This window comes from Gouania willdenowi, chromosome 12 (genome assembly GCF_900634775.1).
Source record: "Gouania willdenowi chromosome 12, fGouWil2.1, whole genome shotgun sequence".
In the NCBI taxonomy this organism is placed as follows: domain Eukaryota; kingdom Metazoa; phylum Chordata; class Actinopteri; order Blenniiformes; family Gobiesocidae; genus Gouania; species Gouania willdenowi.
The window spans coordinates 21,639,190-21,665,919 of NC_041055.1; the positions used below are offsets into that span (position 1 = coordinate 21,639,190).

General features: G+C 38.3%; 1 pseudogene; it reads right to left on the bottom strand.

Annotated features, from left to right (window-relative positions):
* LOC114472852 (protein FAM222A-like) overlaps positions 1-24,245 on the bottom strand; it is a 29,408-nt pseudogene extending 5,163 nt beyond the window's left edge.
* Between the last annotated feature and the right edge of the window lie 2,485 nt (positions 24,246-26,730).

A 26,730-nucleotide genomic window follows, 5' to 3' on the forward strand; every position in this document is an offset into this window, starting at 1 on the left:
TAAATTGACAGAAAACGCGGCAGGGTGGCAGAGCAGGCCTGTAATCTGCAATAAAGGTCCAAAAATAATAATAATAAAAAAACCAAAACAACAACAACTTCATTTCATTTTCAATAACAAAACCAATTCCAGCTATGTAGGGGAGAGCGCGCTCGTTGTTCCCATTTGAAATTGATTTGGGACTTCATTTCATTTCAGCTCTACAGTGAGCCTCCCGACTGTGAAAATGAGTCAATCTACAAGATCCATCTCATGAAAGAAATAAATTGGGTGTTTAAAATGGAGGAAAGGAGGTAAGGTGGAGTGTTCAATCCATCTCGCACTGTCCCAGCGGCCCAGGGGGAGATCAACACCGTGGTGCCATAAGCATGAATGAATTCTGCTGAGAAATACAACAAAGCCAAAACACTGCTTATTATGTATCACAGTGTAGTGCTGCTATAGAAAACAATGACATCTGGGATGATGGAGAGGTGTTTGTACTGTATACAGCGTGGAAATGGGAGCGCCCTCTTCTCTGGTTTCCCACAAACAAAGCTAGTGTCGGGAAAAGGTAACATGAATATCAAGCTGCAATAACATTTTTTAGCTTACAGTTAAATATTTATGGACATGAAAGTTTAAAAGAAATGGACAATTTTGGACAAAAAACCAGGACAGATCGTGAGAATGAATAAAAACGAACAACAACATGGTCGTCCTGTGCAGTTCAATGACCGAACAAAAATCGTAGAGGTGGATTCCAACCATTTCTTCGTGGAGTAAAATGTCAGCGTTGCTCGGCGTGCTGTGAACGCCTTGCTGCTACACAAACACTTCAAACACTTTGAAAGCTAACACGTCTTCACAGGGTGTCTGATATTGTTAGTCCAGAGATTACAGCCCTGTTAGAGCTATGGAGACACAACACAGCTGCACTTCCCACTGTGACTAGCTTAATGTGGCACTATGGAAACCTCATTAGCAAACAGGCCACTCTGCATCGGCGTTATTTATCGTGCACGGACGACTTGCGGCGTGACAAACGCACAGAGAGGGGGGATCTTTTTTAGGCTGTTTTGACAGGAGCGTGAAGTTGGAATTGACATCAAAAACAGCAGCATCAGTGATATAATGGCTTCAAATTACAACCAGTGGGAATCATTTCAAGCTCAGGGACCTCAATATTAATCAGCAGCGTGAGGCAGGCATTAAACTCAGCACCGCATCTCATGCTTTACTAATCTGGGCCGGCTTTTCCTTTAGATGTGTTGCAGTCAATGAAACGTATCTTCAAATCAGTCTTCAGCATAGACTCGGGATTCATGAGCTTCAAACAAACAAACGCACACGAGCGCAGCAGCACCTAAAATGTCACGTTCATTAATCACGGTCATGCACTGACATGCTTATCGTGGATAGAATAAGCCCCACGCACAGACACTCAACCAAAGTGTCTACGCGAGTGTCATATGTGGTACTATATTCACTTCAAAGTCATCAGCTGAAGTTTGGAAGGATTTGGATCAGAATAGCTGATGATGTTCTCACAGTGTGTATCATTCACCCTATGACCTCGTCGGAATTAGAAACCTACATGAAATTGTTGGAATGTCACATTGGGCAGAGGTTAGAGGACTGCATCACAATAACAAGGTTTAGGGTTTAGGGAGGTTAGAGGACTGCATCACAATAACAAGGTTTAGGGTTGAAAAGAGAATGTGGGCGTCAAGGTAGGTAAATGAAAATATGAGACCTTTTTTGAGCTACCCATTTAATTATATAGTCACGCATCATGTGTCAATTAATGCTTGGGCTAACTTTGAAATTAAAAATCCTAAAGTACTGGGTCGAAGAAGAAGAAGTCGTCGAAGAAGAAGTCAAAAACAAAGAAGGTCAGACACTGATTCCAAAAGAAGAAATGTGTTCGACATTGCACACTCCGTACTATACACGACAAACTCAATAAGTGTATACTGTCTACTATATACTAGTAAGTATGATTAGGATGATGAAAGACAAAAACTGGAAGCGCACCGAGGCTTCATATCTCGCCACCTTTGCAGTATTTTAAGTGAGAAAGTGACCAAGTAGAATATCAACATGTGGTCATTTGATGCACAAAACTCGCAGAAACACATTCCATTCTGACGTTTAAGACATTTTCTGAGACCTGCCGTTGTGCTACTGACAAAACTTCAAAACAAAATCCCTATTTACAAAAGCGTTAAAAAACTAATGGAAGACAAGAAGAGATGCTTTTGTTTTGAAACATGGATGTCGTCCCAGGACGATTTCATGTTCCGCACGCAATGCATCATGGGGCGGTTGAGTGTGACTAGTGTGCCCACTTGAAAAAAAAAAAAAATCTCATGCAGTGATTGAGTGTTGTACTCAATCTTTGCATACTAATTTTGACGTCAAACTTAGTATGAATAGTACGTTAGTAAGATATTTCAAATTGGCCAAAAAATGTTTTTTTGCTTTCTAATAACTTTAAAAAAAAAAACTGATTTCAAAACAAAAAGAAGATGAAGAAATCATAATAATAATAATAGAAAAAATAGAAATAACAATACTTCTTTCATGCTTAAAAACGCTAAAGTGCAATAGATGGAAAAGTCTGTGTTTGGAGATGTCACACCTCATTTACAGATGCATCCCCCAAACAGAGATAAAAAATGATCTCTGCCATAAAGGGTACAAGCAAAAAAAGAAAGAAAAAAAAAAGGCAAATGTGACTAACTTTCATCTTTATGGATGTAATCTCTGTTAATTGGTTAATCTTAAGTCATGGAGACATGATTTTCTGTGTTTACGTACAAAGCTGGTCTGTCCGCCAACACCAACCCAATGGTGTGAAATAAGAGATCGGAAAAGAAAACAAATATCAGGCTGTTCACATGACAACAGGGAAATGGCAGCGGTGTGTTTGTGAGGTAAGAAAGGCTGAGGGATAATTAGCGGCGTGACCTTAAGCACTTAATCACCCTGAACCTGCAGACTGCACGCTGCTTCTCTGCTCAGCCTTGACAGGAGGCAGAGACACACACACACACACACACACACACCCCACAGAAAATATCAGCATCCACTTTTCCCATGCAGCCTTGGGTAAAGCCAACACGCAGTGCTAAAACACCCATTGACCTTTCAGCATCCCCCCCCCCCCGCCCTGCTTGCATACGCATAGGATTGAGTAGTGAACGAACACGGGGCTGAAAAGCTTGTTTGCATTTTTTATTTTTATTTATTTATCCTTAACGGGGGGGGGGGGGGGGGGGATGACAGTGATGTGTGATGACAGTGATGTGTGATGCATTTTACAACCTTGCTGGATTTACTGGCTTTGCTACTCAGCCTTCAAAATGTTTTCTCGCTTCACAGAGACTCCACGCATTAAACATGCCGCTCCACAGCTATGGCACTGAGTGAAACTGGCACACTTTCACAAGAAACGCCTAATCCTGATTTCCTCCTTCCGTGCAGGGGACATGCTCAGAGAGTAAGAGCTCAGGAGATGGGGAGTTTCTATCATTTCACAGTCTAGTTTTTGTGGCTATTATTTATGGAATACTGTATACTTCTTTTACACTCGCACACATGACCTCTGAGTGTTCTTTTATAACCTTTTTTTTTTTTTTTTTTTTCCACCCACATACAAGCCAGCTCTGTGCTTTTTAAACTGACTAATCTTTTTCCCGTGGTCACACTCGAAGCCATTTCCCCCACAGATTAGAGCTTATGCTTCATTGTTTTACAGCAGTTTGAGTTAATCACTAATTTATGGGCAAAACAAGCCCCAGAGGCAGGGCTGAAACAGGAGTTGGACCGGCTCAGTGCGTTTTCCAAAAAACCACGGCTCCCCAACCATGTCATACCCAGAGGGGGAGCATAAGGAAACAATTACACTGGCTGCTAGCAGCGATTTCCACATGTGATAAATCTAAAATTCATCATGTCCTCTCTATTAATATCCATACATGTTGGCAGAACTACCACGGCTAAAACCCCTGAGGCCTTTGATGTTAGGCTAAAGACTTATCCCGAGCACTTTTGAGAGATAACATGTTTACGAGAGTCAAATCCTCAGTGGGAACATGGCACAGGGAACTCGCAGTTAATTACAGAACAGCCATTCTCAGCAGCCATTAACACTTGTTTACCACAACAATAATCCTGATCTTAAGAACACTCAAGCCTACCTTAACAACCGCAGTCTAAGCTCGACACATATATGCATTTAAAACCTGTTTCTCTGTTACCATGGCTACCTCCTCTTTGCACCCACTTGGCCCAATGAGCCCGGTCATTAGGACCGTGTAATTAATTGGCCCTGCCTTCATTCATCTGTGTAAGATGAGCTTCTGCAATCGACTATGTGCCGGGTTGGACAGAGCGAGCCGTTGACTAGCAGCTCCAACTTTCCTCCCATTGGGTGAAATAGAAATCCTGTTCTTTGTTAATTTTACATAATTTACTTTAAACAAGATGATGTAAGTAAATCTTCAAGCCCCACAAATAATTCAAACAGCAAAACACAAGCATCCTTAATTAATAGCCTTAAGTAATAAGGTTATTGCTTCTGAAGTAAAATACAGTTATTTGATACATTTTTCTTCTAAATTCTTGTTTTTAGTTTTTCAGACTGATCAGTCACGAGGGTAGCAAACATAGTGTCAACCATTCAAGCTTTTTTATATTGACATTTTCTTGTAGCATTTTCTCTAAACATGCCACTATAGCATTTTCTCGCTAAACATGCTACTGTAGCATTTTCTAGTTAAACATGCTACTGTAGCATTTTCTAGCTAAACATGCTACTACAGCATTTTCTAGCTAAACATGTTGCTGTAGCATTTTCTAGCTAAACATGTTACTTTAGTATTTTGTAGCTAAACATGCTACTGTAGCATTTTCTAGCTAAACATGTTACTTTAGTATTTTGTAGCTAAACATGCTACTGTAGCATTTTCAATGTAAACATGCTAGCATTTTCTAGCTAAACATGTTACTGTAGCATTTTGTAGCTAAAACTGCTACTGTAGCATTTTGTAGCTAAACCTGCTACTGTAGCATTTTGTAGCTAAACATGCTACTGTGGCATTTTCTAGCTAAACATGCTACTGTGGCATTTTATAGCTAAACATGCTACTGTAGCGTTTTCTAGCTAAACATGCTACATAGCATTTTCTAGCTAAAGATGCTACAATACCATTTTCTAGTGAAACATGCTACTATAGCATATTCTAGCTAAACATGTTACTGGAGCATTTTCTAGCTAATCATGTGGCATTTTCTCGCTAAACATGCTACTATAGCATTTTGTAGCTGAACATGTTAGTGTAGCATTTTCTAGCTAAACATGCTACTGTAGCAGTTTCTAGCTCAACATGCTACTGTAGCAGTTTCTAGCTCAACATGCTACTGTTGCATTTTCTAGCTAAACATGCTGCTGTTGCATTTTCTAGCTAAACATGCTACTGTAGCATTTTCTAGCTAAACATGCTACTGTGGCATTTTCTAGCTAAATATGCTACTGTAGCATTTTCTACCTAAACACGCTACTATAGCATTTTCTAGCTAAACATGTTGCTGTAGCATTTTCTAATTAAACATGCTAGCATTTTCTAGCTAAACATGCTACTGTAGCGTTTTCTAGCTAAACATGCTACATAGCATTTTCTAGCGAAACATTCTACAATAGCATTTTTTAGTGAAACATTCTACAAAAGCATTTTCTAGTGAAACATTCTACAATATAATTTTCTTGCTAAACATGCTACTATAGCATTCTGTAGCTAAACATGTTGCTGTAGCATTTTCTAGCTAAAGATGCTACAATACCATTTTCTAGTGAAACATGCTACTATAGCATATTCTAGCTAAACATCCTACACAGCATTTTCTAGCGAAACATTCTACAATAGCATTTTCTTGCTAAACATGCTACTATAGCATTCTGTAGCTAAACATGTTGCTGTAGCATTTTCTAGTTAAAGATGCTACAATACCATTTTCTAGTGAAACATGATACTATAGCATATTCTAGTTAAACATGTTACTGTAGCATTTTCTAGCTAAACATCCTACATAGCATTTTCGAGCAAAACATTCTACAATAGCATTTTCTCGCTAAACATGTTGCTGTAGCACTTTCTAGCTAAAGATGCTACAATACCATTTTCTAGCGAAACATGCTACTATAGCATTTTCTAGCTAAACATGTTACTATAGCATTTTCTAGCTAGCCTTTCAGGTTAGAAGTAAGATTCACTTAACAGGTAAACAATGACACTTGCCCATTTGTCTCTGGCATGTAAATGTTGTAATGTGGCAATTTATTATGATGGAGTTTTGTTATGAAAACATATCCCAGTTAGAAGCCAGGTTAGCAATGCCCACTTGCTAATGACTTGGAACTTTTTTCAAGCTCAAAATACTTTTTCTGAACAAGGCCTGTTCCACCTTAGGGTTTAAATGTAAAAGGCTGGTGTAAATAGTAAAACTACTATAAATACAGTACAAGGATAATAAGTGCTACATTTGTTTTCAACCTTACTGTTATCAGCCCCCAATCTAAAATTGCTCAGGGCTCCTCAGAGGTTTGGACCGGCCCTGCTGGTACAGCTGATCTCTCCTGCCAAACTGAGCTTCAGATTTTACTTTGCTGTACATTTTTTTTTTTTTTTTTTTTTTTTTTTTACTGCAGAGGGAAAAGAAATAGCTGTGCAAGCACTCTAGCACATACTCCGGAATCTGAGCCCACAGCAACTTATCTATCTATCGTCTTCTTTAAAAAAAATACACAAAAATAAAAAAGACAGACCGTCATTCACCCTATTTTCACATGCCTCCCAGCTCCCGCATCAGTAATCACTATATGAAGGCAGCTCTCAGAAGAGAGGAACCTCAGGGTTCAACACTTAGGAGGCTCTGGCGAATACTTCTTTGCACCAATGTCATTCCTCATTTGTCTCTGTGCCGCTCGGCCCAGCCTGGGCAAAAGTTTCCCCTTTAAAAGCCAGGCCGGGCAGAGGCTAACAGCGTGGGAAAAAAAAAAAAAAAAAAAAAAACATTTCCAGCTCGAGCTTTCAGGCTGAGATAGCAAGAGAGGAGCAGCGCAGCTCTCATTCACTCTCATCACATAATTCCTAACACTCGTTTCACAGAAATCTTTCACATGGGTGAGGCTGAGAGCTCTCAAAAGCCTGTGCCCTCCATTTATTCATAGCTAAAAATGGAAATGGATTTCAAAAGCGCAGCGGTGGCTGAAGACCGTCCCCGTTTAACTCGATCCAGCAACGACTCATTTAATGAAGAAGCTCAGACCACACAGACTGAGCTCCCATCAGCGGTTTATTCCCTGTGGCTCTGCTTTAAATGTCAGGCGTGGAGCTGGAGGGTGCCGCACTACGCTGCACAGTCGCACTACATAAAACTCACGAGGGGGTGAAGGCCCTGCAGGTAAACAGGATGTTAAATGCATCCCTGGTTCTGCCTGAAGGCAAATAAGGCCCATCTGTTCCAACATTTAGCAGACAAGTGCTCCACTGATTCCCAATTAATATTTAATAACCAAAAAAAGACAAAGAGGTATTTCACCCGAGGACAATGAGAGATGAGTCGAACTCAGTTCCCAGCTTTTCACATTTGACTACGGTCGGTTACACCCAAGTAAATAAAAAAGGACATCAAATCAGCAACACAATCTGTTAGATCAACAACAGCGGCGTCACCTGTTTTAGCTGAAGTGAGCTTAACTCTCCATTGTGTGAGTGCTGACATAAATCACTTGAGTGATGTCTCCTTGCCTGTCCTGTTAGTCACGCTCCAGCTGTTTGATCAGGAGAACTTTTATTGCTCATTAAACCACGCACGGTTTATAGACAGCAGCACACACCCAGCATGGTTTCACTCACTGCTAACCTAAGAGGAAGTCTAATTATCCCTAGGGAGTGAAAACATCCAAATGGTGTCCAGGTGTCAGTAAAAGCCCAGTCACTGTCATTTTAAACCTGCTAATAAAGAAGTGCCTGTTAAATCTTTCTTTAATAGATAAAGGCATTTATTAGATGAATAATAAAAAGCACATATATATATATTTATTTATTTTTTTCCCCACTACAGTTTTTTCCAATGTGAGCCAGCCCACTCTTTGTTTACATGTGTTTACCCTTTGAGTAGGCTATATGTGTGCCACAGGCATGTTCACTTTTTTATTCGCACTATGCTGAGATGCTATAGGAAGAGTTTATTATTTTTTTAATTGTAATGTTTTATGTTATAAAATATGTAGTTATCTGATTCCTTAATCAGAAAATTTAAGCTACTGTGAAGTTGCTGTTACACTTTTGCTTAAACCTGTTGATGATAATGTTGATAAAAAGTTTGATCTAACGTGGTCAGAGAGAAGTTATTGCATTTATTAATCCTAGTCGTGAGGTGGCAGTTAGGTTTTAAAATGACATGCAGACGTCTAACTACATGATGTAACATTTTCCAATGTCTGTTTTGTCTGATTTCTGTAATGGCGTCAAAGTTTATTATCCTCCGCCGTCCGTCCGTCCGTCCGTCCGAGTTAAAGGGGACAGCTTTTCTCAGACCAAATTCTATCTGTGGCTTCAGGGAATCAATACCTTAATGGAGTTTGAAAATGAGAAGCGCGCAATTATTTTTTCTGGAGTTATTGCCCTTTTTCCATTTTTTTCACTCTGTTCGAGGTATCTTCAAACGGGACAGCTTTTCTCAGAAACCATTTAAAATACGATAACCAAATTTGGTGTGCGGCTTCAGGGTATCAGTACCTTGATGAAGATCTAAAATGAGAAGCGCACAATTATTTTTTTCCGGAGGTATTGCTCTTTTTCCGTTTTTTGGACTCTGTTCGAGGTATTTTCAAAGGGGACAGCTTTTCGTAGAAACCGTTTAAGATAGGATAACCAAATTTGCTGTGTGGCTTCAGGGTATCAATACCTTGATGGAGTTCGAAAATGAGAAGTGCTGAATTATTTTTCCTGGAGTTATTGCCCTTGTTTTGTTTTTCTTCATTCTGTTAAAGGTATCTGCAAAGGGGACAGCTTTTTTTTAAAAACCGTTTAAGATAGGATGACCAAATTTGGTGTGTGGCTTCAGGATATCAATATCTTGAAGGAGTTCCAAAATGATCTGGACAATATGCACAATGTTAACATCACATTATACTTTCAACACAACCGAAATAGCTCTGTGCCAGTCCTTCCTACCCTGTATTTTCTCCCTTCACTAGGGTTTAACACTGATCTCTCTTTTTATACCTTTCCCTCCAATACATTTTTAGTTTACCCTTCCTTAGGGAGGGCTGGTGACGGTAAGGAGAAAAAAAAATATTATAATGATAATCTGGTTTTTATTTGTGTAAGATTGTCAAATATAAAACCAATGCAAAAAAGAAAAACAAATTGATTTTTAGGCTTGAAAACTATTTTTTTTAACCCATTGAATTTTATCAAATTTCGTAAACTGCACATTTTTACTTCAGTGTACAAAACACAGCTGCTGCTGCTGCTGCTTGTATAAAAACAGTCCAAACTCCAGGTCAATATTTGAATGGTTTGAGTATTTGTGATACCACAGACTTGACAGTCTGAGCGGCACACACTTATTTAATTTACAACAAGCCCTTAATCTCTTGTTATACCATATGAATAGTGACAACTGTGAGGCCGCATTCAAAGAAAGAAAGATAGATTATCCCCCAAATACAAAACTGAAGAACAATCCATAGGTGGATTTAGAGCAAAGATTAAAAAAAAAAAATACAGAAAACAATCTATGTAGTTTAATGAATTAAACAGATTATGTTTGACTCCTCTATATTTTACAACATCACAAAACTGTAGTAGATGAAAGCAACCATCAGAGAAAGATGAAATAAACAAGAACCCAAGGCAGCAAAAAACACGCTAATCTAATTTAAAGGAATCTAATCACAAATCCCAGGCCGAAAAAAAAACTTTCACTCAACCTTTCAACGGATGCAGCGTAATCAGTCAAGGTGAAAGCCAAATAACCCTGTATGGGAGAGAGCTGATTAACTCTGTAATTTCAGAGTCCACTTAGACCTGCGTACATTTGCACCGCAGGAGAACGCTGATTACTAGTCCCATTAACAGGCTTCACCTTCAAGATGCCATTAATGGAATTGAACAGGCTAAACGGTGAAGCTAAAATATGGAGCTTTGCGAGACAAACAAATATACAGTATACAACAAGCAAACACATCACCAGTACAACGATTCGATACGCACCTCGATACACTACCAGCGATACGATACATTAGCGGTACATTGACACCCCTGGAGATTCGATACATTAGTGGTACACTGAATCCCCTCGTGGCGATATGATGCGATACGATTCACCCGTTCGCGATTTGATATTGATTTGATGCCGATTCAACCCCACGATATGATCAATTCAATATGATGCAAAGAAATGATACCAAAACTGTAAACAGAAATCTGCCTCGGAGGAATCTGAGTTAGAGGGAGCAGCGATGCCGTATCGGTACGAGTGAGCCCCTCAGTTTTTGTCATTCTGTCAGTGTAAGGTTTATCAGTATGGAATTCTTTACAAACCACCTGCGTCTTGTCAAGTTTACCATCTTTCTACGCCATGTTGTTGTAACTTTGTTGGATAGAAATGTGCTCCCCGGCTTCGGTCCGTGTTCAAAACAAAATGCAAAGCAGTGATGGTGCATTCAGTGTGCCTTGGAAACACAGGATAGAATGAAATACAACATGAAAAAATCGCCCCACAACCCTGAAAACAGGAACAAGCGGGTCAGAAAATGGATGCATGAATGAATGAATGAAAAAACCGATGCAACCATGGATTTTACCGATGCAGGCAGGATTTCACCCATCGACTGTACCAACGCACGCTGAATGAATCATTGTACTCGCATCGCGCACGTTTGTATTTAGATACCGATTCGTATCAATTAACATGCCTAATCACAAGTCAACTCTTCGATTGAGACACAACTGATACATTTTGACACTCACTTTTGTTGTTGGTGCATGACTGTAGTGGTGGTACTTGCAGTAGTATCGGTAAAGGGGCGACATCGAGGCTTTTGGGAGTGCAGGCCACGCGCTGCGATGGGAGGTTCTGCCGTCTCTGGACACAGGCCAGCATGATACTTCACTAGGGCTGTGCACAGCCTGGGTAAACCTGCTGAAAAAAGATGAAGAAACTTTTTTGAATGTACAGCCAATGATTGCAAAGGCTAGGGCAAACACGACTAAGCTACACACAGATGAAAATGTAGACACTCCACAGATGAATTGGAAATACATTATTCTAAAACCCATGATGGTGAACATTGTATCTCATAGATTGGGGCTCTAATAACCCGATTAAAAGCTGTGACCTGTGACACTGAAATGAAAAAACGTGGGAACGTCAAAGCCAGTTAGATTCATCTTCTAAGCATTTGTTTTTTCCAATATTTGTGAAATTGTATCAAAAAGTTTCAGATTCAGAGACTGTAAGAGCCACATGGTGGTGGAGGAAATAAACACAAGCAGCACGTTTTAATCCTCTGGTAATCATCAATGTTTGTATGAAGTTCCACAGTAATCTTTCCAAGAGTTGTTCCACTATTTCCGTCTGCACCAGAGTTTCTGTCGTGATACGATATAAATTCCAATATTTTTTAACTTCATTAAAGTCTTATTAGAAACACGATTCTGGGTTAAATTTGCTGATGCGATATGTCACACAGGCACATTTATTAACAAACAGCTGCATGATGTGTGCCACTTTTGCCTTTTTTTCCTATAAGGGACAGCATGTGTGAGTGAGTTCTGGGTTAGGACGCACTCGGCAATCCATCAAACTGTGCTTTTCAAGCTGTTTTGAGAAGCAGAAAAAGCAGCGACTTCTAAAACATGTATTGTAATATAAAATATGCTATAAAATTTTTTTTTAAATATGTCATTGTAATTCTCTATATTATCTCGATATATCTTGAATAGGTTGCTTTATTTTGAAAGCTAATCCCATTAGTTGTTCATACGTGGCAATTGGTTGCTGAATTGTGTGCAAACTGTTTAAGGAGTTTGCACATTTCCAAAAGAATGTAAGCGGTTTCTCCCCATTCTACAGTTTTCTACCCATAGACCGATACCTCCAGCAGACTCCTGTGTACCCTGGCAATGACAAGTGGTAAGATGAATGGATAAATGAATTAAAGGCTGAATTCATAACTATAGTCCCAGCTGTCCATTGTTGAAACAGACTATAACTTTATGTTGAACAGAGGTAAACTATTAAAATCAAAATAAAGGATGTTACAATTAGCATATTTAAGTATGGCTTAGAGAAAGATGGAGGTTAGTGGTGCTTTCTGTAATTTAAACAGTAGCTACTTCAGGTCTGGGTTCCAAATAAACCCCGTACATACTAATATTCAGAAATCTGTCTATTTAAGAAGGTAACTGAGCTGTTGTGATTCTTATTTTTCGTCATCAACCTTGTTTATTCCATTACGATCACAGATCATTTACAACCCCTTCCTGCGGCCGCAGTTTCGAGCCACTCTCGGACCTCTGTCTCTTTTTTTTTTTTTTTTTCTTCTATGAACTTATGTCTGCATTGATCGACGGAGAGAAGCCAAAAGCAGCCCACTTTTTAAAATAGGCAGCAGTGTTTGCAGAGTTACGCATTGTCAGAGGAAATGAGCGCCTGTGCCTGAAGAGGACTGCGCCTATCCACAGCTGTGCTGATTGAAGCAATCATACAGAAGAGAGAGAGCCGTGCATTGAGGGAAAATTTCACTGATAATCACAATTGGCAATTTTTTTTTCTTTTTATTGTCAAAAAGTCAGCACATCCAATCCATAGCAGTGGTAAACTAAAACAGCCAAGATAAGGCTGAAATGGTTTTTGCTGTGTGTAGATCTGGTATTTGTTGAGAGCTAACAACTTATCAAAGCAAATAAATACTGATGTGAATGGAAAGTGATAATAAATATTTCTGTACAAATAGAGAACAACACATACAGTAATTTCACTAATGTGGCTAAAATTAGCATGCAGGACACTTTGTTTTAAGGTTCTTCTTCATTTTTGCTTTCATTCCTTATTCAAAGTCCACAGAGCATCCGAAGGGAGTGCAGGATATGGACGATGGCCAGCAAAAACACGACTACCAAGCAGGAGAGACAGAGTGGCTTTTATCTTACTCAGGTGCCCAAAGAAAGAAAGAAGTCCTTCTCGCTCTTCACTTCTTCTCCCCGCTCCCCTCCTCCGCTCAACATCTGTCCCTTGGTGACAAGCTCACTTCAAACCGCTCAGTGCAACCTGTCTCGTCTGAACACACACATCAGAGGAGCTAAAAGCCTCTGTATGGGCGGATTCCATTTTGAAAATAATGGAAATTTCACAACAACCCTTCCATTACCACACATTTGTCAAGAGGGAGATACTGAAAAGGCGCGAGAAAAAGTGTCTCCAGGGAAATCCCTTCACAAGCAGAAAATGAGGCATGAATCAAAATACCTGCCATTACTTCAATAATTTCCAGCTGGAAGAAAACATGAGACAGAGGACATTATAATTCAAAGAGAAAACAGTAGGAGGTTAACAGAAAAGGAAACCAGGCATGAAGTTAAAAGTATGGATGCTTTTTTCTTGTGCTCCCATCCCCCTTCCAAATTATTATTAAAGTTTCCGAAAATATTGCGTTTGAATTGGCGTCTCACTGAGCATAGCGAACCTAAAAAGAGTGATATAAAATCACAGCAATACCCAGAATATGCATCAAACACCTGTGTTTCACTTAGACTAAATACTTTCTGTGTTCTGCTTTCTCCAGATTGGTGAATTTAAATATTATGAAGAACGCTATTCAAAAACGCTATTCAATAGAAATCATTAGTCCTGGGTTGTGTTCGAAATCGCATACTAACTTACTAAGTTTGTCGTAAATATACGTATCTAGTGCGTTCATATTAGAAAGTATGAAAAGATTGAGTACGCCACATATAGGGGTGTGTATTGCCTGGCATCTGGCGATATGATTAGTTTCCCGATACATAGGTCATGATAAAATATATCCTGATATTAAAGTATAAGGCGATTATTGTGATTTTTTTTTAATATATATATGACTAAAGATACAACTAATCTGTAAATGTCTACACCTTCATGAGAACATTATGTATTAAATATATTTTATTGGCATATTTTACACTTAAAACATTGGCTTTAACATGCCATGTGTCAACAATTTAAAATAAAACAATAACATACAATCTACCTGTGGCTTTTAAACCAACTTTGACTTTAGTGCAACATGACTTTAGTGCAACTTAACTGAGGTATATGTCTAGAACAACATATAAATGCAGAAAGTTATTACTTTCTTTCTAGGTTTTATTGAAACAAACATAAGCTGGTCAACATGGCCAGGTTTCAGTGCACTTCTTTGTGCAGTTACAATGTCTCCTGCAGTAGAAAATACATTCCTGGTTAAATAAAGGTTAAAAAAAAAAAAAAAAATAAATTAAATTAAAAAAATGGATATGGATGCATTTTGAATCGATCCGAGAATCGCGCAACGTTATATCGTCGAATCGATTTTTTTCAACACCCCTACCCGAATATATACTATATTGCATATCGGGACATTTTTTTAAGTATGCATGGTGGGCTAGACACTCGTCATACTCAACCACCCCATGATGCATTGCGAGCGGAACGTAAAATCGTCCCGGGACCGGCTTCAAGCTAAAATTCCCAACATCCTTTTTTTCAAAACCAAAGCATCTCTTCTTGACTTCCATTAGTTTTCGAACGCTTTCGTAAATTAGGCTCTTGTTTTGAAGTCAACCAGAAGTTTTGTTAGTTGCACGAAATGTTGGAATTAAATGTGTATTGTACATATATGAGTTTTATGAATCAAATAACCACATGTTGATATTCTACATGGTCATTTTCTCACTTAAAATGCTTTCAGAACATTCAAAGGTGGTGAATCAACGGAGATATTTAGCCTCGGTGTGCTTCTGCTTTTTGACGTTGTAGGTTTAAATTGCATCTTAGGAAACTTGGAAGTATATTTCAGTGGGAATGGTCACCTACAGTATATTGTAAACAGTCTATACTCATTGAGTGTGTAGTGTATAGTAAAGGTCGACCAATATGGGATTTTCAAAGGGCGATACAGAAACCGATTTAAAAAACAAAAAAAAAAAAAAACAAAATTCAGCCGATGGCCGATATTTGAGGCTGATATACTTTTTTTTTTTTTTAAAGCACGTTAATTATGAAAGGCAATTGAAACACTCATATGATATAAATGTATATATTAGAAATTAAATAAAATACACCAATAGAACTGACTTAACATTTATTGAAATTTAAATATACCTGTACGCAACCAAGTAAAACAAAAATCCTTATCCTGTTAAGATATAATAGGATCAGGATATTTGATCAGGCAATATTATATTATATCGGCTTTTTTATTTGTAAGCCTAATGGCTTCTACCTCTCCCATGCACGTGTTATTATTAATATGACTTTTTTTAATTTATGTTCTTTCTTTTTTCCTTCAATGGCTACTCTAAAGTGCTAAATAAAAAATAAAAATAAAATAAAAAATCCGCCGAAGTCCATATATCGGCCTGATATATTGGCCGGCTGATATATCGGTCGACCTCTAGTGTATAGTACAGAGTTTGCCATTTCGAACACAGCCCTGGTCAAATATCTAGACCATAGGAATAATGGTATAGATTTATTCAGCACCTTTCTACAAACCCAAAGTTGCTTACTTACATATAGGGTAATATAATGTATTTAAATACCAGTCATACTTGAGGAAAGCTATACCTATAGCAACAACTAACCCCACCAAATCCATTGACACACCGTCATGTGATTAGAAGGTCTTGCCCAAAAACATAACAAAACTGGTAGCTTTCCAGTTATGGCAACTTGCTCACCTCCCTTTTTATGCAACCATTCTGATTTAAAATCAGCTGTAGGCTACTGGTTGGAGCCTATAGTTTTTTCTTCAGCCTTTATTTAGTCAGGAGAACCACATTGAGATTAATAATCTCTTTCACAAGTGTGTCCTGGCAGCAGTCCATAAAACAAGTTTACAATGTGTCAAAATAATACTAAAATGTTCTTCAAACAAATAAATGGCACAGAAGACAAGTACATTAAAAACAATAAAAAGAACAGTCACATATAGGGCTGGGCGATTTTGCCAAAAAAAAAAAAAAAATCTCTAAATTTTTAAAGAAAATTAGAGTTTCGATTTGATTTTTTTTTCTTCAATGCACTTAAAAATGACTGCAGACATCAGATACTGTATATTGTCAAAAGTGCAACTTTATTGATATGATTGTCCTCCAGAGATAAAATGCATAAAACAATCCCAAAATAACAAGTAAATGAGGCTCTGTCATTCAACTGTTTCAAGCTTTAACCCAGGTTTAAGCAAAAGTGCAACAGCAACTTCACAGTAGCTTAAATGTTTAAAAAAACTACATATTTTATAACATGTAACATTACAATTAAAAAAATAATAAACTCTTCCCTTAGCATCTCAGCATAGTGGGAAAAACAAATTGAACATGCCTGTGGCACACATATAGCCTACTCAAAGGGTAAACACATGTAAACAAAGAGGGGGCTGGCTCACATCGCGCTACGGTAACCCACAAGGAAGGAACGCAAATCTACAAATTCGATAAATCGATTAAATCAATTTTTTTTTTTTTGCCCTATCACAGAGTAAGAGCTTATAAGAGATAAATAGTTAAAAGTAAATTAGCTAAAACAAGAACAAGGTGAAGAATTTCTGGTAAAGTTCACCAGAGCAAACAACACACATTCACACCTACATTAATCAATTTAGAAATGAGGTAAACCTAACAATAACACATATGTTTGGACTATGGGAGTAAACCACAAGGAAAAAGATATACAACCTAATAATAATTATCACCTCTGTGCTTTAAGCTCGCTTAAAGCTGATATCCGGAGTTTCTGAGAAATCTATGTTTATACACGATTCTTTTGAAATGCGAAAAAATACATAACTAGTTTTTTACTCTGGTCTACTGCCGTTAGTCATTAATATACATCAATGTATATAAGTCCCTCCTTCGTCCTATAGACCCCTATACAAATGGAAACGATCGCCGAGTGCGCCCAGCCAATAGGCTTTGACTTCCTGTTTTTGAGACTGTCAATCAAAGTGAATGCGGAACTGTGCACGGAAACAAGGCCGCGCGTCACAACAGCTCAAACAGGTGAATATGATTTTGGCTCTTACCTGACCCATAGACCTATATCAATGTGACCCGATGCGACCTTGTTATGTTCCGCGATGCGCGTGCAGAAAGTAGAGGCGTGGCTTCTGGTAGATTGGGAGCGGCAGTGGGAGGAAGTGAGGTTGTTTAGGGCGGGACATCGAGATGTTTCTCAGAAACTCCGGATATTAAGGTAACATCGCTAACCAACTATTAGCATAACTAGCTACTCTTAAATCAGCAACTAAATTAGCCATGCACAAGGATATTGAGGTACAGATCACATTGCATTCACTCATACAACCTACATGACTCGATTCAAGTTGAAAGAGTCTGATCAACATCCATTTAGCTGTTAACTAGGTGATGTGTGCAAAGAATAGGCCTAGATACTGTGGGCTGTTTGAGACTATCTAACTATTACCTAATGATTAAGTGATACAAAGTTTTTGGCAAATTTAGTTGCTTTTTTTTACCATGTTTCATGTCAACGTGCAACATCCTTTGGTTTGTCAGTTAACCAGCTGGCCTCAGGATGAGGTTTTGGGAAGACACGGCTCATGTTTCCCTTCACCTGTTTGGTTGTGGAAAGCAGAACAGCAATCATCAAAGCACAGGAAACAAACTATAAATAATCCAGCGACTTCAGACTCCAACATCTGCCTGACCTTCTGGAGTCTTTTATGACTTCGCACTGCATTGAGGGTCAGATTGTGCAAATTGCACAAAGGTGCTCAGAGCCAACATCTAATGCAGAGATAAAAAAAAAAAAGAAGCGCAGACACTCGAGCACACCTCGCACACTTCTTTTACTATCTCGGCTCGTGCTCGCACCGCAGGTCTCAGGATCCTCGGTTAATAATTCAATGATAATGAAAAAGGTTTAAGACGGGCAATCTTTTCACTGTCTCTCGTGGATTAGCACAAGTTTTATGTAAATGTTTTCCTTTTTCCTGAAGAAACTGGTTCACGGAGATTTAAGTGGACTAAAGATGAGGCGTAAAGAAGACGACCAATAGTTAAGGGGTTAATAAATGAGCAACAAAGAACAATTAGTGTATAAAAAAGAGAAAAAGGGCAGGGTCAGTGTTCTAATGAGTATGACGCACATCATGAATAACAACTCACTTACTGTATAATTAATTGTATTTTATTTATGGCTTTCATATTGTCTCATGGCAGGAGCCATTCCCTGTAATGTAGACCAGACAAGCAGACAGAATTAGATTCAACCACACACACACACACACACACACACACACACACATGAATCCACCCCCTTCATCCCCTCATACATTTTTAATAGAATCTATTACTTCTGGATTAGCAGATAAGAGCTGGCCTGGTTAAATTCTATAATAGTGTACATAATTGGTATCAGAGTGGCATATAAAGAAGACCCAGATTCTGCTCGTCTCATTCTCTATGGAGGAAGTAAAAAGGACACAAAGGGTCACATACAGGATAACCAAACAACCTGGAGTCGCTCCGCTCCACGCTGAGGGAACACTCCAGGCCTGAGGCGGTTAACAATGAGCCATATTACCAGATTAGCTCCCACAAAAGGTATTACAACTGTGTTTACTAAGCATTTCCTATATATGTTGTATTTCTTTCTGCAAGCACAAAATGTATGTAATTTATCACTGGGTAGCGTTCAGACAGATGTCCAGAGCATTTAGCTGAATATAAATAAGGCGGCATTAATGACTGTGTGCCTGACAGAAAACATTAGCAGTACAGTTTCTCTAATGCTAAATTATATCGGAGACACACTTATAGGATAATGGAGCATATCAGTCAGCTTCGAAACCAGAAAAAAACATCAACTGTCAGCCTTTAATAATGTCCAATTATCTCACTAGTGCAATATCATAACGGGGCACGACAATAATGAGAGAATATAAATCAGTTATTGTTGTGGTGTGTCACAGTGTACCTTTGCTGTGAGGTATCAAGAAATATTTTGTATTATTATTATTGTTGTTGTCCTGATCTAGCCTGAGATGAACTTTCTACTGAACAAAAATATTGTATACTGCAACAGCGCTGTGTGTTATCTGAATTTAGACAATCCAGCCTCGAAAGAATACTCTAGTAACTACTTTGAAAAAGTTCATTCAAAATAAGAGTTAAATTGTGCACTAATTTTCAACAAAATAGATGACATTACGAGTTGTAACAACAGTTTGTTTGTTTTTTTTTGTTGTTTATAAAGATTCCAAAAGGAGAGGGTTGTGACATTGTTATTATTGTTATTTTTTAATTAAATACCAAATTGATGTTTGTTTTTTTATTCTCTTATTTTCATATTTTTTACAATATATTACATTTTATATTTCTTTATCTTACATTTTATTTTATTTTATTTATTATATTATTTGTTAAGGGAATGTATTGATACCCTCATAATGACCCTTGCACATGACCCTGTTTTATGTTAAGTTTAGGTGCTTATATGGTGTTTATTTGAAAATAAAATAAAATTATAAATGATTTTAAAAAACAACAAATTAATGTGAGCCTTTTGGTTACATTTTATATTTTTACAACAGCAAATTTGATTTGACACTAACATAGATTGTTAATGAGAGCTAAAGCTCCACTAACAATGGCTATACATTTAGCATGTCTTTAAGTCTCTTTTTCTGGAAAAATCCAAACATTTTTTATCTGACAACACAGGCAATATGGAGTATTGGTCCGCTACATAACAATTCACCACAACTTCACCAATAAAATGTCCATTATGGTGGTTTATTTGTATTTATTTGAGCTATAATATTATACTAAAAGTGAGTTCAAAATGATAAGAATACATCACATTTTAATTTTTGTGGATGATATACTATTTGTGGAAATACAAATAGGTCATCAGGAGGAATGTGTTCACTGAAAAACAGTAATTATGATGTTTTCAGACAAAAAGTGCTAATTATTCCACAACTCCAAAACAGGACCATTATCTCTTATCTATCAGACCAGCTTTGGACGGGAGTAGAAAGCCTTGGACTGACCTAAATCTGCCCTTGCACATGGACTGTGCCAAGGTAAAAGAAACACACGCAGCATGGGGTAAAGTCTGACTGATGCCAAGGTAGCGTTGGAGGGTAAACAGGGCCTTATCTCGTCCTTATCCCAGTATGCATACTCAGGCACATGGGTATGCGGCCCAGCCTTCAGGAAACCTTGACTTGGAAAGATAAACACACAGCAAAGAGCGTGCTGTAGGTAACTCCTTTCACAGAGAATCCCAAACAATGACATTTGACAGTTCCTCGGCCCTGCGGTGGATCACTTTTAGTCTTTCCACAGAGAAGATAAAACTCAGTTTGTGTTAGACAAATATAAACCGCTCCTGAGCTCTTGTCATCTGGCTGTTTAGTTTTCGGCTTCATTGTTAAGGGTCACCAATTCCCGCAAGCCATTAAAATCACAAGGCAAATATACAACTCATTAAAGCTTTAAAGTAAACACTGCCTATGGCTTCTATGTGGGAGATAACCTAATGAGAAAGAAGCTGTCTAGCATGCATTAGATAAAAACAACCAAATGTTTATTCTTTGATCTCTGAACCAACCCATCATCATCATCATTTCGCTGCTTTTTCCTTTTCAGGGCAGATCGTGATGCATCAGTTGCAATTTGGCAAGAAGTTAATCATGAATATGAAGCAATTACTGAGAGGCAGCGAGCAGACAAAATAATAACAGTGACCTTAGCGGTCCCGTCCCCCCGCCAATAACCTCGGAGGCCCAGTCCTTAACCTTCAACCCTTAACCCCCCAGTCTCACTACGCCTTCATCCTATTCATGAAAAGACCAATTAGACAGATTTCAAAAGATGGCAGGTCACTGGTAATTACACATGACAACTTCTTGTGGATAAATTGGTGATTAAAAAGGGGGGAACAAAGGAAATTGCTAAGCAACAGAGCAAATGACATTACTTACGACAAACATGACGAGAGGGGTTGGGTGCATGTACACGTGTATGAAATCATCTGCCATTCAGAGCGTAGACCGATGAATAAGGGTGTGGGGAAAAGAATCGATTTGGCAATATATCGCAATATTTATCGTATCGATGCCAAAAAAAATGTCCAAATAGATTTTTTAAATTGTTTTTTTACATTTTTTTTTTTTAAACTGCGCTAACATATGCATAGCACGTAAATGCCCGGTCATTCCCTGTCAGTGAACCACATAAAACCTTGTTAAACTACCTCGTTCCTCAATGCATTTTAGCTTGGAAGTTGATTGCACTTTATTTTCATAAAACACACTGGGAACTTTTATAGATGTAAGTGGTTTAAGCAAAAAATTTTGGAAAAATGATAAACATACCACTTTTTTTTGATATTGGTAACTGTATTACAGTTAGTTACCATTTACTTGTTCTTACAAGTTTAAAAAAAAATAAAATAAATCATATTTCAGACCATTTTTGTACTTGTAAATGCGAAATTTGTAATTACTGATATTGCAATATATTTCCTGATGTATATTATTGTTTAGTATCGCACTATATCGCGTCGTTCTTGCAAATCGTGAATCGTATCATCAGATTCATGGCAATGCACAGCCCTACAGATGAAAGGTAGAGAAAAGTCCTCCAACACTGAGTATAGTCCTTAAAAGCCTGATGAATGATGAGGCATGAATGAGACATGACCTTAATCAGTGTTTGTACCAGCCCTGGATAATAATCTTTCCAAGAAGAAGAAGAAGAAGAAGAAGAAGAACCCTTTCTCTGTGTGTGTGTGTGCGCAGTTTCCTCAATTGGTGTAATTCGCTGGGTCTGGAGATTGAGCGAGCCTGGGGAAACTTCACAGTAAATCAGAGCTGAGCTTCGCTTCTCAGAAAGCAAAGGGAAGCAGGCAGCCAAATGACAAATCCCTTTTCTTCACAGAGTTGGAATTACTGCTGGGCTGTGATGTGAGATCAGAGGGAAAGCCCCATGGGGATACCTGCACACTGACTGCTTATGATACAAGGCAAAATGAAAACCTTCCAGAAGAAAGTTCTTCTAGCCCGTGCACTATAGGCAGCACACGTTTCCCAAGAGAGGTCATTCTCGTTTTAACAGGACACACTAAAGCAGGGATTCTCAACTGCTGGGTCAGGACCCAAAAGTGGGTCGAGGACAGCTGGACAGAGGAGGAGAAGCAACAGAATAAAGGCACAAACATTTTCAGAATTAACGGACTCGACGAATGTCCCTCTCGGTATGTGCGATCCGCTTTCAGTCCGTGCGCAGTCTGCCCCACATACCGAGTCAGAGAGAGAGAGTGATAACAGATGGGATAAATCGCTTGTAAACCTAAGAGAAACATCATTTAAAGTGGAGAGAACAGATGCAATGAATTTGCAGTGTGGATGTGGAGTGTCTATCCGTCTGCTCTGATCAGCTGGGCTCGCTGCAGTGGCTTGTGTGTGACGAGCGGCTCTGAGCATTTAGTTACTGCCCTCACAGCAGCGAGTGACATGTGCTTTCATGTCTTTAAAACATCATTGAGAAAAAAAGTCACATAGAGTTCGACGGTGTGCGCATTCACAAGTTTCGTTCAGGAGGGGAAGGGGGACACGTGGAGTGTCTCACAATTCTACACACTGCAGCTTTAATGACCCTAGCAAAATATTGGTCCCGGGGTGAGAACCAGTTGAGAACCCCTGCACTAGTAAAGACAATGGAGAAAAGCAAAAAAAAAAAACATGGTCTCCATTCAAACTGTTATATAGTGAAAGAAGCCAACCTAGTCCACTTTCACAAGGAAAAGATATACAGATCTGGGCTTCTATTGTGACACTCTGGTAGAAAAAGACCAAGGAAAGAAAAATGATGATCTTCCTGTCAGTGAAAATCCAAACTCAGGGGAGTCTACATATTTCCCTTGTTTGGTCAGACAGAAAAAGGGCAGCAGAGGATAATAAAACACCAAATTGCAGGATTTTAGACCCCCCTCCCTCCATCCCTTGCCTTCTGGTGGTGAGCTGTGACATCCCATTTCTCTGGGTAATAAAGGATCTGGTACAAGCAGAGAGAGAGAGAGAGAGAGAGAGAGGGGAAAAAAGCACGCAGGCTAGAATTTCACACCTGGCCAATAATCTATAGGAACCTCTGCTGGGGTTAACCTTCAACCTCAGCTGCCACCGGTGCAGTGAGGTGCGATGATCCCACCTCCGGCCCCTACACAATAGAAATGGAAACCTTGAGAGGCGATAATATACTTCAAAGCACTTCCCCCTGAGTATCCATCCACCAGTGGAGATGCTGACATACAAAGCTCCTTTCAGGGCGAAGCCACCCTGCAGTTCACATCACATGCACTGGACTGATGATGATGATGATGATGATATGCGAGCACATGCCTCATCATCATCATCATCATCATCATCTCCTTTAATTCATCAAACAAAGTCACACCTTTGTAGTTTTAATATTTACCTAATGTGTGCGTCATTCAAACAAACTATTCAAACCACACATAAGATTATAGGGATTTTTTTTCCCCAGTGTATTTAAGGCGTCGTAATTAACTCTATTAGTGCGCACAAGGTATTTTCCCACTAGTGAATCACAAATAAAACACACATGTTTCCAATCAAATCAATATGAAACTATAAGAGAATAAAAAAGCTAGGATTGATGTGCGTCTTACAGAGTTTAGTCTTTATCATAAGGCTTGTTTATCTTTGGTTGGCCACGGCTGATTGGTCCCTCTCCTGCTCCGAAGGCGTATTTCCTCCACAAAAGCAATCTGGCTGCGGTGATCGGTGCAAACCTCGGGGGAAATATCCATGGATGACCCCGAACTCCATTAATGCGACATTATTCCTCACTCCACAACAGGATAGTTTATCACCCGATGGAGCTTCTTCTTCTTCTTCTTCTTCTTTTTTCTATTCAAGCCGCAGGTTTCCGAGCACCTCAGCAGAGTCCTGTGAGCCTGGGAGTGATGTCGGAATAGAAACGAGTCACACTACTGAGCTGCTGGAACCGGCTCCGAGCCAATCAATCAAAGGCAAATTTAAATATTCCCACAGCTCAGCCAATCACAGGAAAGAGGAGGCGGGGCTAAGCGTGGAAGCCAAAGCCCGTCAAAGAAAGCGCGTTTCCTATTTAGTAGAGACATTTAAAGGGAAAGGGCATTTATTCTCTCACGATGTGAACAAACGAGAGGTGTTTTTTTAGTTCCTCAGACACCCGCCCGCACACTGTGATCGATCAAAAGCGCTTTACATCAGCCTGCTGGATAGTTTTCTAAAGCACAGCCGTCATTTCATGAGAAATACACTTTTGTTCTTTAACAAATTCAAATCAATTCCAAAGGTTTTTACATATTAAAGTAGAACATGTTTTATAAATTGGTAAAATGCCATCTTTAGGCTAGTTTCCGCTCCCATAATCCATTGCAAGAATTTTGGCTCCAACTTTCAGCTCTAGGCTAATAATAATGATAATAATAAGGTTGCTAACCTACTTTCAATGGCACGCAAAGCACTTAACTATTATTAATTCACACTTTATAATGGTGGAAATGACCTTGGTTGGTTGGATGCCAATCTGCACAACAAATGAGTCACTGAAGTGAAACCATCATTAACAATCCTGAAAGATGATAATGATAGTGTTTTTTGTTTTTGTTTTTGTAATATGTAAGTTTGAAAAAAAAAAAAAAAAAAAGGTGAGGAAATCCTAATGTTCTTCTTCATAAGCAGGTTCAGTGCCTTTTGCTGTGGTTGCAAATATTAAAAGCATAAATATTTGCAAATGGAGTTTTACAAATATTGGTTTTCAAACCATAAAGACACTGCAAATGTCAGAGCACTGATGAGACATAAAAAACAATAAAAGTGATTAATATGAAATGAAACACGGTACCAACAAAAAGGAACTAAAAAAAAACATGCCTGCAAGAATAATAGTCAATAGATTTTGGATAGTCATTGATTAGTCCGTGTGTATATAATGTTTCATTCACAAGATTAAAAAAATTATACTTTGCCATTGTGATTGTTTTCCCCTTTAGAAATACATATTATGTAGGATTAGAAACAGAAACAACTCTGTACGGAAGAGAATTAGGGCCACATGTCAGAATTCTGACTGTAATCACAGAATTCTGAGATTAAAACTCAGAATTCTGTGATTAAAACTCAGAATTCTGTGATTAAAACTCAGAATTCTGTGATTAAAATCTGAATTCTGACTTTAAAACTCAGAATTCTGACTTTAATCACAGAATTCTGAGTTTTAATCTCAGAATTCTCTTCCATAGCTCTGTCTCCTGCTCAATAATGATTTCATAGTTTACAAATTTCAGGACCTTTTATTCCAATTTAGAAAAAAAAAAAAAAAAAAAAGAAATACTGTTCAGACAACAAAAAGTTAATAATTCCAGCAAGTTCATTTTGTCGTCTTTTTGTTTCATTTATTCAAACACATTTTTCAGGAAATTTTCTTGAAACATTAACATATTAAAAAAAGAAGACAAAATTAATTTGCTCGAATTATTACACGAAAGTCAAGGACACATCAAAGCAATCAGCAGATGCCTCTGACAGTCAAAACATGTCAGCAGATCAAAGTCAATTTTCTGAAAATGTGTCTGAATAAATTTAACCTTAACTTAAAAAGATACTAATATTATCTAATATATTAAGTTTGAATGAGAGTTTATCAATAATGTGAGCATTGATTTGATATGCTACTTACTCAATTGAGAAGAAAGTAGAACCATCTATCCCTTCTTGACACCAGATTATCCTACACAGAGGATATCTGTCTTAAATCATATTTATTTAATGCATAATCACAGCACAGCGAGTCCCTGATTCATAAACAGTGTGAACAACTGATTTGTAACTAGCAAACCTTTTTTCTACGTCCAACATCTTATGAAGTATTACGTAATGAATCTTCCCAACAATGTTGGAAACCTGGTGTTTTTGCCTGAGTTCGCTCACTTCAAATCACATTCCTCAGAAATGAAATGTTTGTCCTGCGGTGGAAAACACTCAAAATCACAACACGCACCGAGATTTAAAGCAGGGCACTTTGACCCACAATGGCTGAGGCATATTGAATTGTTTCTTGTCAGTTGGCAGTGTCATTTTTCAGCATGAATGAAGCTTGCAGATGGCAAATTGGGTTACCATGCCAACTGATGTCCTCATAACTTGTAAATTGCCTTCTGGTTAATCACATGTTCTTAAAGTAATAGGAAATCAAGACCATTCTCAGGAATTGCAAACACATTATTAGTCATATATGATGCTAATCATCTATACATGAACATATTAGACTTATGCACTACTCGTGTGGATATGGTACACTGTTATTATAAAGATCAGGTATTCAACCAAGAGGAAGACTTGTTCAATAAATAACTGCATTTATGTAAGTTACTGATAGTAAATGATCAATCTCT